The sequence below is a fragment of the Mastomys coucha genome, unplaced genomic scaffold, assembly GCF_008632895.1.
Source record: "Mastomys coucha isolate ucsf_1 unplaced genomic scaffold, UCSF_Mcou_1 pScaffold7, whole genome shotgun sequence".
Classification (NCBI taxonomy): Eukaryota; Metazoa; Chordata; class Mammalia; order Rodentia; family Muridae; genus Mastomys; species Mastomys coucha.
The window spans coordinates 75244579-75259014 of NW_022196913.1; the positions used below are offsets into that span (position 1 = coordinate 75244579).

The window sequence follows — 14436 nt, forward strand, 5'->3', positions numbered from 1 at the left end:
GAGGGAGGGAAGGAGAGGAGGGAGGGAGGGAGGGAGGGAAGGAGAGGAGGGAGGGAGGGAGGGGTTACTTGGCTTCCCACAGCCAGATGCCCACCCGGAAGTGTAGAGATCTCCCAGCAGTCTCCTGAGCCCACCTGTCCAGGGTCTCCCAGCATCCTACAGCCAGTGACTCATGTATGTACATCCCAGTGGCTCTGCTTAATGTGGCCATCCAGAACCTGAGGACAGAAATATCTACCTATTGGGTTGTTCTCAGGACTAAATGACTGGAGTACAAGGCTTGGCACCCAGTCCGTCATCAGGAAACATTAGCTATGCTTCCTAGGTAATGGAAACTCACCAGGGTCAGGATATTCCAAAGACTATTTTTAAAATAGTCACCTGTGTCCCCACTTGGGCTATTCTCTGGTTAGGATCATATAGAGGACCTGGCAAATGGAGAAGAGACCCCTTGACAGCAAGTCCTTCAGATGGATGAAGGCTGAGCTGCTCAGATTTACCCCCTCCCCTGTCCCAAGTCCCACCTTCATGGCAGGGCTCCTTTGAGGCTGGGGTGGGTGGTGGGTGCCCCACGAAGGGCTATCTAAACATATTTTAGAGTCCCATTTCCCAAAGTGGAGGTTAGAGTTGTTGTTTTCAGTATCACCTAGGGGTGCTTATTAAAATACATTCCTGGGTTTATCTCAGAATAATGGAGTCATTATTGATGAGGCTGGAGCCCTGGGATCTAGCTAGTATTTAACAAGCACTCTGGGTAAGTCATACCACATGTTTGAGAACCACAGCTTAAGAGCTTCATTATGGCAATGTTCAATTTCAGGAAGTTTTCTTACATTTGATTTCTCCTTGGGTCTTTTCACAGAATGCTGGGGGAGAGGAAGGTGTTTCCTTTTTCATGGGACCTACTACCTACAGTCTCATTTATGGTCCCTCCTACCCATTGTTCTGTTCCCTTCTAACCTCCTGTCACGGTGACTAGGTCTTCAGGCCACTATTCCCAATGTCTTATTCCAGTCTTTCCTAATTGCCTCTCCTGTTTGATTGTAGGCAAGCTCACCCAGTGTTGGTAACCTGGGGCGGACAATCCCAAAGTAAGGTCTAAGTAGATCAGGTGAGACTCACCCTGTGCCAGACAGGATGCAACTGTCTCATTAGGCTCATAACAGCATTGCTGTGGGAGTAACAAGCTGGGGTGATGGATGAGCAATGACTGAGAGAGACCAAGTAAGTGTCCCAGCTGGCTCAGGACAGCCATGTCGCCTATTGTAGAGGCTTGGTTGTTATCAATAACTTTGTTTGTTTGTTTTGTTTTTTCAAGACAGGGTTTCTCTGTGTAGCCCTGGCTGTCCTGGAACTCACTCTGTAGATCAGGCTGGCCTTGAACTCAGAAATCCACCTGCCTCTGCCTCCCAAGTGCTGAGATCAAAGGCGTGCGCCGCCGCCACCACCACCACCCGACCAACAATAACTTATTTTCACAGAGCCCTGGATTAGACACATCTCACAGTCATTCTGGTAATGAGTCACTTCCAGGCTGACATCCTCTTAGCCCCTGAGCTGTGCCTAGACCACCCTCTCCCTGCCCTCTCCAGCTCCCGATCTCCTGCCATGGCTCCTTCCTCTCATATGCCCTTACAGAGTTTCCTTTGGGCTGGGAAAGGTGGTTGTTCGTTTGTTTGTTTTCCACTTTGGTATTTGAGTTTGGGTCCCCATGAAGCATGTGTGAGAAATAGTGATGGAATCTGTTGCTATATTTCACCTCTCTTACAATGTCTGAGAAATATTTTTCTTTGCTTTTAACACCTGGCATGGTTGTTTCGTTTGTTTATAATTCTATGTTTTCCTCTGGTGGGTCTCTAATTGTGGAACTGACAATCTGTCCCTTGACTTAGAGAAAGCTTAGCTCCACGAGCATGGTCCCCTCCCAGCCCATGGATAAGATGTGACAGGAGAGTCTTTAGCATTTAGCACACTTTGGCTGAGTCCTCTGTTCTCATTTCTTCCCTAACTTCAGGTGATTTTGGTCCTAGTTTTTGCATCTGTAATTCATCTTCTATCATTTCTGAAACAAAGGGGATATCTTATTGTATGTGTATATACTGGTAAACCAGTACTAATTGTTAATTATATAAAAACCAAAAGGGATTATATTCAATGCATAGAAAGCATAATGTCCCTACTTGTAAAATCTTAACAAATGAATAGTATTCCAACACTGACTTTAGCATTCAACTATAGTACTATCTGAAGAGTGGAAATATTCTGAACAAAAACAAACAAGCTAGAGGTTAGATTGGATTTCAGACTGAAACATTTTTAGATATGACCCAGAACCCTGATCCAATGTATGTGATAAGAGTGCTCAGTACTGGATTGCATAGCCTCATTACCCAGCATTCAGAGGTGTTCAAGCACAGTCCTGTGCTGCTGGAGAGAAAAGAGAGGAAAGGGCATGGATGGAGAACTCAGATGTGGGAGCTACAGTCCATACAAGAGCGATGACCTGTGAGCAGACGTTTTTTTGCTAGAAGCATGTGACCTGTAACAGCCCGGGACACTATTCTTCTTACGGCCCCTGATGATGCTGTGGAGGCCTGAGGGACTGGTACCCTGTGCTGTGTAGCTAGTGGAAAGCTGAATAAAGAAGTTTATTGTGGTCAGGGGTAGTGCCACATGCTTTTAATCCCACCATTTGGGAGGCATAGGTAGGCAGCTCTCTGTGAGCTTGAAGCCAACCTGGTCTCCGTAGGAGTTCCAGGCCAACTAGGGCTCTATAGTGAGACATGGCTCCAAACAAACAAAAAACTCATGGGCTACCAGAGTCTCAGAGCCTTTCCAGTCAAAGGGATGGAATTGTTACTATGGAGGGCAGATGACCTTGCAGTATAGCCCCGTAGGCCTGCCTATTCCTTCATGTTTATAATGGCACCAATAAGCTGTCTTTTTCATCAGGTCTCTGTAGGTCTAGGTGAAGCAATAAACGCAAACACTAAGCATTCAGCATGACGCCTGATCCTTAGGAACAGCCTAGAGACTGTGGCTGTTCACAACGGTTCTTTTAAAATGAGTGGTTATTAGATCAAGTGGCTTTCATTTGAAGATGGCACGTCATGTAAGGTTTTTTTTAATAGAAGAAAGAAAACTTTATTCCTCCCCATAATATCTTTTCAGAAGTGCCGTCTTTTTTTTTCTTCCGAATCCCGTTTAATATCTTTACGAGAATCTTAACACTGAAACAGTAGGGAAATAAAAGGTATTTGAGGAAGGAGAAGGCAGTAGAAGAAGGCAGCTTAGTGCAAAATGCCTGCAGCCCAGCCGGTCTAGACAGACTGGGCTTCACATCGCTCCCACCCCCACCTCAGTCCCATCCCACCCCATTGCACCCCAACCCCCACCCCTACCCTACCCCATAGGCTTTGCTCAGTAGAGCTGTCACTTTAGCTGTGTGTAAACCAGCTCCAGGGGACTCACTCATGATTACAAAAACAAATTCTGTTTCTTGTATGGTTCCAATTTTTAAAATCCCATCTACTTTTGCCAGGGGAATCCCATTTAAAAATGTGTTAGAGGAAGGCATATTTAAATAGTTATTTCCTGGTAAATGTGGTTAGAAATCCAAAGGGCTAATTGAAAATCTAAGGCGTATAAAAAGAGGTGGCCTGTAAGACCTTGAATACATTGACTGATAAAGATTTGGTGCTAGAAGTCGGGGTAGAGGGGTTTGGCATCCTTTGTATTTGTATTCGTATTTGGGAATTTTCAGAAAACATCACAAGTTTGGAGCAAAATTGACTGTGCCACCCAGCATTCCTGTGTGTGATCAAAGAAAACACAATTTTCAAATAGTTGGATAGCTAAGCCAGGGAAAGAAATAGCTGAAGTCTCAGGGCCAGAGATCTCAAGACAATTTCAAATTGTTCCTAGGACTTTAATATCCAGTGATAAAAAAGCAACATTTTGTGCAATTTATCCCAAGGACAGGAAAGAAAATTGAACCCCAGAACTGAAATGTTTCCATAGCTTTGTTCAAATAACCCCCGCCCACAAATGTTGCAAATGTAATGTAGTTGTTTTCCATTAGAGGAGGGGGCTCAATCTACATTTTGCGTCCTGTTGGTTCTGTGTATTACATGACCTTCTTTGAACTATCTTTCCCGTGTTCAGAAACTGTGCTACTATACCATCTATTTTCAAGTAGATGGATCCGAAACATAATTCCAGTATTTGGATGATTGAGGTGGGTGCTTGCTCACAGAGAAGTGTTTCCTCTACCTCCGCCATAATTGTCCTGTCCCAGCAGGAAAGCAAGTGTGCAATTTTTGTTTTTATTTGATGTAAAAAATGGATTCCCTTTGAGAGGGTGACCTGTTGGAGACTCTGGTAACCCAGAGGAGAGTGGAGGCTCCTTTCAGTGTCTCTTCCCTCTAATCCAGATCCTAATTCCTGATCTCTATTCCTACCTCTCCCCTAACTGGACAGTGAGTTATTATTATCTTCTAATTAGGAGTGTCTTCATATGGATTTTGCACAAGCAAGATTTTGTGACCCATGAAGCTTAAATATAGATCTATGAATTTTCTCGGGGGAGGGGTTAAAGCAATTTAACCCCTTTAAATTTAAAGCAAATGTAAGAAGACATGGTGGGAATTAGTTCAAAGGATTCATCTTTAATAGAAAATTGAAAAAGGAGATCATGCTTGTACTGAAGTCAGAGAAATTATAAGGCTGAAAGGTCTTAGCAGAGGGCCAGCTTTAAGATCTTTTAAAGAGATGAGCATGTCTAAGTGAATCCAGATAATTCTGTTTGGAGCCAGCTAATTTGTCCCTGTGTTTGACCTGGCCAGTCCTGTGGTCTTGGATCTTGCCTGGTCAGATTCTTTCAGCACCCAGGAATTTGGTTATAGGTAACTGGTCCTTGACTGCAGCAAACCTCCACCTTGGGTTACAAACCTGCTCACACTCCAAGTCCTCACAGTCAGCCTGGGTTACCCAGGTCCCATTACATGATGCAGATCTCATAATGCAGACCTCATCCATAGCATAGAGAATACATGTAACCCAACTCGACTAGATGGCAGTTTTGTAATTGTTCCTATCAACCCCAATATTGCAGAAAATATCCATGGACATGCATGGATGGAATAAGTATTGTGATGCATGTTCATGCACATGCATATCCACATATTATTCACATACAGAAATCTGAATAACTTATAATTTAATAGGTTTAAATACATTCAATGCATTTAATATATTTAAAACAATTTCTTAATTCATTTCTTCTTTCTCTCTGCCCTTTCTAGTTAATTTAATTAAAAAGATCAGGCTACAACCTAGATGCAGTCCTGTTTGAACATTCACATAATTCATAATAAAAACTTGAGTTGTAGATATGGCCCACAACTAGTCTAGACACTGAAAAGCTTTTCACTACACTGGCCCAAAACTCTTGGAGAGACTGTAGTTTTATGACTTGGCTAGTTCACCTCCACCCTGACCTACCTGTGGCCCAGACTCTGTTACCCTCCTCACACGCTCCGCCCTCATTCCTTGTCCTTCCCCTCTGCTAGTCCCCACATTTCCCATCTGATTGCCTTCTAAGCCTTAGGAAAGTGATGATTTAATTCTCTTTAAATCTCTACACCAGCACTTAACCTCAGATAAGCAACCCCTCCAGAGCACACCTCCTATGGTATCTGTTTGGAGCGCCTTCCTCAGGGCTAAGTCTCTAAAACTCACTCTGCACAACAATTCCCAGTTGAGACTCAGCAATTCTGTATTCACCACATTCAGCGTTATTCATTACAAAAGAGAACAAACCATATGCAAGCCGTGCCTTGCTGGCTAGATTTCCATTACTCTAACAAAATGCCAGAAATAATCAACTTATAGAGAGAAAAGGCTTATTTAGGTTGACAGTTTGGGAGCATCTCACCTGTGATGGGTTGATCCTATTGCTTTGGACCCTTAGCAAGGCAGGTGCATCCTGAAGGGAGCACGTGGTACAGCTTAACTGCACACGCACACTTCATGGCCAAGAAGGCAACAGACAGACAGGAAGGGGACAAAGTATCACAAAGTATCACAACCTCTTTCAGAGGTGTGCCCAGCATGATCTCAGGACCTCCCACCAAGCCCCACCTTGCAGAGATGGTACCAGTTTCCAACAACACCATTTTGGGACCAAGCTGTTGACATGGCGGGGGGCGGCGCTCGGGGGATATTTTTCCAAACCATAGCACTGCCCTCACGAATCTGACAGTCTAGTGACAGAAACAGAGGCAGCCCTCAACTTTCTGATTGGCTGAGCTAACAGCAGTAGAGCTCATCTACCCTTTCACCAAGCTGTGTCCCTGGGCCTTCATCTTCAGGAAGAGGCTACCTTCCCTCCTGTCTCAGAAGAGCTGGCCCATTTTCTTCTCAGTGGTCCTTGAATTCATCCCTCCTCCGTGTTCTCCCCCCTCATGGCTTTCAGTATTTATTACTCTGAAATACCTGATACTTTTATTTTTACCCTTGAGACAGCCTGCACTGTACACAAAACCACCCAAGAAATACTGAGTACATTTGGTACCGTCTTCAAGCGTCGTTTTTGGCAGTTTCCTTGAGAACTATTTTGTACTTTTATCCTTTTGAAATTTGTGTCTAACCTCAAATGATCAGGATGGGAGCCAATAGATTGATATCCTTGGATCTAGATTACACATTCTTCCAAATCATTTCTCAGAAATTGTGTCAGCTTTTTTTAAAAAAGGGATTTTATTTGGATTGTCTTCTAGGTACTTTCTACTGCACTGGGAAAAGTGCCACCTGACTAGGTTTGCTTTCTGTGACTCATTTTAGCCTAGCTAAGAAATGTAAAGAAATGGCTTCCATTTTAGGAAGGGAGTTTTAGAATCTGGAAATTTTGTTTGTTTGTTTGTCCGAGACAGGGTTTCTCTGTGCAACCCTGGCTGTCCTGGAACTCACTTTGTAGACCAGGCTGGCCTCAAACTCAGAAATTTGCCTGCCTCTGCCCCACCAAGTGCTGGGATTGAGGGCGTGTGCCACCACTGCCTGGCTAGAATCTGGAAGTCTTTATGAAATACCCTATTGATCTCATTTTGTTATGGTCATCATCTGGGGTCTGGACAAGGTGACTCCAGTGGTACTAGTGTTTTTTCTTTTTCTTTTCAAATGAGTATTAGCTCTCCTTTGGAAAACATTTGGTTGCTCTTTTTAACTAATCTGATCAGGTCATTTCACAAAACAAGAATAAGGAGACTCCAGAGTGCCTGGACAGTTCTGACCCATTACTACCCTTCAGGGACATGAGCAAAAGGCACCGATATCTGACACTGCTTGAGGTGTTGACACAAGCTGAGTGATTGTTAGTTTGTGAAGAACTGAGAAATCCATCCTGACAGACAGGCAGGCACTATGAGCAGTAGAGGTCTGAGTCCTATGCCGGGTGAGAGTCTGAACATATGGTTCTTTGGTAAGAGAGGCTGTTTCCACTATTGAAGGCATGCATTAATGGGCTGGGCAGTAGTGGCGCATGCTTTTAATCCCAGCACTTGGGAGGCAGAGGCAGGCGGGTTTCTGAGTTTGAGGCCAGCCTGGTCTACAGAGTGAGTTCCAGAACAGCAGGGCTACACAGAGAAACCCTGTCTTGAAAAACTAAAAAAAAAAAAAAAAAAAAAAAAAAAAAAAAAAAAAGAGATGCAGATGAATGGGTAGCTGCTGTCCCAGGCACAATGCCACTCCCTTGGACTCAGAAAGAGGCTTTATTTTGCCTTCACTTTCTGTCAGGCCTTTAAAGTATCGCAGTTGTACATTCTCATCCTGGATCATAACTAGAACTTTTCTAGAACCCTAAAGTACTTAGAGTTTTTATTTTCAATAAGACCTACATCTTTAGTACTTTCTTGTGGGTGTGGTGGTACATGCTATAATCCTAGCACTCAGAAAAATGAGTCTTTTTTTCATATTCATTTCTATATTTGTATTTAAATATAGGTATGTGTCCAGAAGTGCAGGTGCCTTCAGAGGTCAGAAGAGGTCAGATCACCTGGAGTTGGCATCATAGGCAGTATGAGACGCCTGCCACGGAAGCTGGGCACTGAGCTCAGGTCCTCTGCAAGAGCCGCTACACCCGCTTAACCACTGAGCCATCTCTCTAGCTCTGCTTAGGGCTTTTTTGGTATGGAAGCAGGATTGAGTGACTTAGAAGGGTGGTATCGGGGCTGAGATGGCTCTGGGGAGGAGGTAAAGCAAATCTGTCAGGGAGAGATCAATAGTGGAATCATGAAGTACTAAAGGGACAGTGAATTTTAATTACTTTAATGTGTATCTACTTGTGAAAGGGCCACTCTGGTGCTCTTGAGCCAGTGGGTGGGAGAGAGCTTAGGGACAGAGGCATTAGCATTTCAGGATCCCTCTGGAGCTGCCCCAGCTTCTACCTTTTAATGTACACAGGAGAAAGGCAGAAGACACCAAAGTGTTTGTCTGCTCAGAACAGCTGGCACTAAGCAAAAATGGAAGCAAAGTTGACAATGACTAATTGAAATGACAGGTCAAAGTTCAGGTACACATGTGCACGAGCACGTACAGACACAGACATGGGTGGGAAAGGAGCAAGCTGGCTAGTGAGACGGCAACACACAATCCATTACTAGCAAGGATAGGCGCCATATTTTTTGGGAAGCAGGCCTGTGAGCTAAGCCAGAGCTGAGGGGATAAAAACGGTTCTGTTTACAGCAAGGTGCAAAGACTTCCTGCTTATAAAGTCATATTTGGGCAGGACAAGTGACTAGATGAAGTCCAAAAGAAACAAAAAGAGATTTGAAAGAAAAAGTAGAAAGTCCCATTTGGCTGGAAGTACACAATTTGCATAGTTAACAAAAGGCCTGACTTGGCAGCCACTCCTAAGGAAAAAGATCTGCGATTTTGTGGCTCGAATGCTCAAAAATGAGTGAACTGTGACACAGTGACAAAGAAAAAGGCTGTGAAATCTTAAACCGTGTTGGCAAAGCATGGTGTCCAGGTAAACTGAGTGAGTGACTGTCCCACCACAGCCAGCAGCTCAGCCTTTTATCTAAAGGGATTTTGAAGACAGACATAAACGAGGCATCTGCCTGCAATCTCAGCACTTGAGATGTTAAAGTAGGAGGGTTGTGAGTGTAAGGCCAGCCTGTGCTATATAGTTAGTCCAGGCTAGCTTTGGATAGAAAGTGAGACCCTGCATCCTCCATCCCCAAAACAACAAACAAACAAACAAAACAAAAGAGGGACTGAACAGACTGAAAGCATTTGCTGTCCTAGCATGAGGACACATATGACTGTAACCCCAGTGGGCAGAGACAAGATGGTCACTATAGCCTAGCTGCAGGCTCAGTAAGATACTCTGTCTCAAAGGAATAAGGCCCAGAGTGGTAGAGCAGGAGCCCAGATGTTCTTCTCTGGCCTCTGCAAGTGCATGTGGAGACACATATACACCAAAGTTTCTACCCCCACCCACCCACAGGGGATGGGAGCATGAATCTTGAGAAAGATAAATAGGTCACAGAAGAATCTGGAAACTATGTCACCAGACATGTGGTCAAAGAACTGGTTGTGCTTCGCTGAAAGAGAAAAGACCGGGCAGAAATGAGCTGTGGCTGCACAAAGGATCGTGTGATGAAAGAGATGGATTTATAGTTATCCCGAGGGCAAGCTGAGAGCTGGACTTGGGCTTAATGAAAAGCAGCCGTTCAAAGAACCAAACCTGCCTGACGACACTGTACTCCTACACCCGGGAGCAGCCTCTGCTGAATATATCCCAGCGAGGTTAGAGTGGCTTTGTAAGGAATTCTAATTGTGAAGGGTTTGTGGGGGCACTTGGGAGGTAGAGCAGCAAAGGTGGGGACTAGGTCATCAGTGACACTTTCTGTCTCTTCCACTGCTTGTCCCCAGTCTCTCCAATTTCCTTTAAGGATTTTTTGTTTGTTTCTTTGTTTAAGATGAGGTCTCACTATGCAATCCCAGGTGTCCTGGAACTCACTATGTAGACCAGGCTGACCTCAAACTCACAGAGATCTGCCTCCTTAGTTTGGGGATTAAAGGTAGGAGAAAGAGAAAGAGAAAGACTATTCTGATGACATGCCCCAATAAACATGCCGGGCCTGGGCCTTTTATTCGTAAGGGAATGATCACCATCTGATCCTTTTGTTCTCGCTCATAATAGGCTGTTTGCCCTTTTCACTTGTTCAGCATCTTGGTCTTTAGAATTTGAGTCTTGGGCCAGTGAGATGGCTCAGCAAGTAAAGGCACTTGGTACCAAGCCTAATGATCGGAGTTCAGCTTATAAGACATAATAGGAGGAGAGAACTGATTCTTCCAAGCTGTCTTTTGACTTCTATAAGAGTGGCATGGCATGTACATGCTAAGTGTGCACGCACGCGCACGCACTCACACACACACACACCTCTCTGTCATACACACACACCTCTCTCTCTGTCACACACACACACACACTCTGTCTCTCACACACACACATATACCTCTCTCCGTCTCTCACGCACACACACACTCTGTCACACACACACACACTCTCTCTCTGCCTCTCTCTCTCTCACACACACACACACTCTTTATGTCTCTCTCACACACACTCTCTCTGCCTCACACACACACACTCTCTCTGCCTCACAGACATATTCATTCTCTCTATGTCTCACACAACACACGCGCACACACTAAGCAAATGTAAAATAAAATAATAATAAATAGGACCTTGATTTCCTTGGAGACTCACCATCACCTCTCTCCTCTCTCACTTTTGGTTCTGAGATTAAATTTATGGCACTGAGGAAAGGTAATGTAACACTTGCCTGACTTACAAGTGCCTCACATATTATTTCTGGGAAAGTCAAGTGACCCAAACCAACCAGTATGAATTAGTTCAAAGATCTATATTGTAATGGTTAGGGGAAAGCTGGAGACTTTTCTTTCTTTCTTTCTTTTTTTCTTTTCTTTCTTTCTTTCTTTTTTTTTTTTTTTTTTGTAAACTGTAGTAGATAGAAGTCAGCGTGTTGAAAGGATCTGAAAGAAAAAGAAGTCAGTCCATGAAGGTGGATATGGGGAATGGCGAAAGAGAAAGACTATTCTGATGACACGCCCCAATAAACACTGCCCACCTTGACTTAGATCTCCATCTCTTGAAGCCAACGTATCCTTTCTTTTTCAAACTCTCTCAGTCCTTGCTTCTCCTCCTGTGGAGATCTGACTCCCTGCACACCTCTCCAGCACAGTTTCTTTCTACAACCCTTTGGTCTCTTGCTGTAGATTAGTGCACAGGATGACTGCAAGGCCCAGAGCCTTCTGAAGACTCACGCGTCTTCCAACATACTTTCAGGAAACATTTTGCTCCTAAATGCTTTGGCCCCTGAGTTCTCCTTTCACACCTCTCTGTACTGTCTGCGGTGTGTCCATCTTTTTCCTCTTAGGATTTGGATCCTGGAAGTCATGACTTACATGACAAATCACATACTTAATAAGCCCTCCCAAGAGCCCACATTCACAGCTCCTGCCATTTGGACTTAGAATCTCAGAGAGACATGACCCTGAGTGAAGGAGTTGTCCTAAAACGCGACTCCTTGGGAAGAATTCAGATGACTGCTGCTCTGAACCCAGAATTCACATCGCAGAGAAGACCATCATCATTCTTGGGGATGGGTGCATTCTGTCACTGGAATGAGATGCTGGAGGCAACTAACTTATTATAAAAGAGGAAAAGGTTGTTTGATTCTGGTTTCTATGGTTCTGGTCCAGGACAGGGTTAGCTTCATTGCTTTGAACCTGTGGTGAGGCAGCATGTTTTAGAGGGGGCAAATCATTCCCCTTATGGTCAGGGATCAAGAATGAAGCAGAGACTGAGATCCTATTGCCCCTTCAAAGGCATACCCTCACATGACCCAAAGACCCCCGAAAGGTTCCCTCTTAGAGATTCTATCACGTCCCGACAGTACCCAGCATGGGCACCCCTTTAACATGAGTCTTCAGGGAGCACCAAGCTTCGAACTGCTTCAGCTCTGTTCCTAGTCACAAGTATCCACTGTAGCATCTTCTGATTTAGAACAGAAGAAAGGCAGGATGAGATCCACATGGAGCAAATAGGGCAGATGGGTCTCTGCATTGCTCTATTCCTCAGTTCCCACCCAGTAGCCTGTATCCCAAGGCACATGAGAACTATCAGTGTTTTATGTCCCAACCCAAAGCAAGTCTGTCCATACCCCAAAACATGAATCTGTGTCCTCCCCACCCCACTGTTCTTACATAGGGCTGGCCTTTGCGCTTCTTCCTCTAATGAGGAATAGCCCCTGGAATGCTGGGTATTACTGCATATGCCCACAATCCCAGAATTTAGGAGGCAGAGGCAAAGGGATCAAAAGTGAAGGTCATTTGTGACTACATAGTTTGAGGTCACTCTGGGTTGTATATTTAAAAAAAGAAACTAATATTCTGGAGAAAAAATATTATTTTTAATGGTTACACTATATTCAATAGTATAGTGAGAAATCTATACTTCAAAAATCATTTGGCTAGGGCTGGAGAGATGGCTCAGCGGTTAAGAGTGCTAACTGCTCTTCCAGAGGTCCTGAGTTCAATTCCCAGCAACCACATGGTGGCTCACAACAATCTATAATGGGATCAGATGCCTTCTTCTGGTGTGTGGAAGAGAGCAACAGAATACTCACATAAAATAAATAAATCTTAAAAAAAAAAAAATCTTTTGGCTGGAGCCACTGTCACGGAACCTGGACCGTGGCACTGGGCACCTGATACCACCCATCGTGCACCTGTGTGGTCCCTTTGGTTCCTGGTCCAAAATGGCAACCCTTGAGGACCATCAGTATCTAATAAAGGATCTGGCAGCTGAGCTTGCCTTTGTTGGTGTCATGGAAGACAAGATAAAGGGAGAGGCGATAGGCCTCTAGCATGGCAGCCTTTTCCTTAGAACACCAAAAAGTATCCCTGGCAAAGGCTATGGCATGACTGCAAACCCCAAGGTGGCCATTTCTACAGTGTGCTGTCAGCAAGAGGGAGGGAGCCGACTCCCTTTGGCCCAGTGAAATGTGAAAACCTTCGTGTTCTTCACTCCCAGTGTTGGGAAGTACAGTCCACACTGCAAGCTGCTGCTTGCTTCAGACCCAGCTTGACCTATGTGGCTTGGAAAATAAGTGGCTTTCCCAAAACAGAGTTATCAGGAGTGGTTGCAATCTGGATTCAGCTGGTTCTGTTACCTGATGGGAGGAAGGCTGGAAGTTCACTCACTAAGCTGTCATGGGTGGTCCTGGGGGAGCATGGGGACTCCAGTGCAAGCCTGTGTAGAGTCTCGGGGATGTTGCGGGCGTCTCCCTGAGGAATCCGAACCCAGAACTGAGCACTGATGCAGACAAGGAGTGGTGGAAGGAGGTCCACAAACTGGCTGACAAGTGCCTATGAGTTGATCAAGCTGAAAGGTTATGTATACGTCCTGGGCCATTGACTCTCTGTGGCTGACTTGGCCAAGAGCAAAACAGACTCCTAAGTGGGTACATCCCATTTCCACCACGATTAAGGGTTTCTAGGGAATAAATGAGTCTTCCTTAGTGTCCCCTGTGTCAGATATTGTGAAGGTGATTCTGACTCCTGAAGAGGAGCCCCTCCTGAAAAAGCATATAGCTTTACTCTAGAGAATCCAAAAAGAGCTGCAGTTCTAAAGCCCATGTTAGCACTGAAGTAAACGTAGCCCAGGCTAGTCTCAAATTTGCAGCAATGATCCTGCCTCAGTCTCCCAAGAATTAGGACTACAAACATGTACCATCAAGCCTGGCTTTCTTCTTACTATTTTTATGAATGAGAAAAGACAACTGAACAGTAAGTGGGAAATACATATGTCTAATAAACACATTAAAAGTTCAACCTCGGTCATGTGTAGCAGTATATACCTATAATCCCAGACCTCTGGAGACTAAGGCAGGAGAATAGCAGATATCCTGGCCTACATGAGTTTACAAACAAAACAGCTATGTAACTATGGAATGATGTTCTGCACTAGTCATTAAAACTGAGCTCTTCTTTTGTTCTTTTTCCTCTTTTCCAATACTTGCCAATATTCTGGGCTTTAAAAATTTTTTTCTGAAGCTACTTCCTAGCTAGTTGAAAGCTATTGTCTTCTAAGTAAGACATGTGTATTCCTACCAGGAAGGCCACAGAAAAACAGTCCTCATTTGTTTTGGGACTGGTTCTTACTATGTAGTCCTACCTTGGCTAACTCGCTATGTAGATCAGGCTAGAACCTTCCTGCTTCTGCTTTCCAAATGCTACATCCTCATTACACCTGGCCCCACTACTTCTCTTTTTCCATTCAATTGTATGCAGAATCCCCCAAGCCTGACTCAAAAAGGGAAAGCCTCTCTCCTCTCCTCTCCTCTC

The 14436-nt window shown here is 44.5% G+C and overlaps 2 long non-coding RNA genes and 1 pseudogene across 3 annotated transcripts; all 3 read left to right on the forward strand.

The window, feature by feature from the left end:
- The first annotated feature begins 227 nt into the window (after positions 1 to 227).
- LOC116081836 lies at positions 228 to 8502 on the forward strand. 2 transcript variants are annotated; one of them, XR_004115030.1, is made up of 3 exons: positions 228 to 325; positions 1048 to 1224; positions 7999 to 8502. It is a non-coding gene; the product is annotated as an uncharacterized LOC116081836 (long non-coding RNA). The 2 variants fall into 2 exon arrangements; XR_004115029.1 differs by lacking the exon at positions 228 to 325 and having other exon boundaries at positions 902 to 1224.
- Positions 8503 to 9576: 1074 nt separating this feature from the next.
- LOC116081837 lies at positions 9577 to 11173 on the forward strand. The gene is made up of 2 exons (XR_004115031.1): positions 9577 to 9807; positions 11034 to 11173. It is a non-coding gene; the product is annotated as an uncharacterized LOC116081837 (long non-coding RNA).
- A 1675-nt stretch (positions 11174 to 12848) lies between these two features.
- LOC116081551 lies at positions 12849 to 13817 on the forward strand (annotated as a pseudogene).
- The last annotated feature ends 619 nt before the right edge of the window (positions 13818 to 14436 follow it).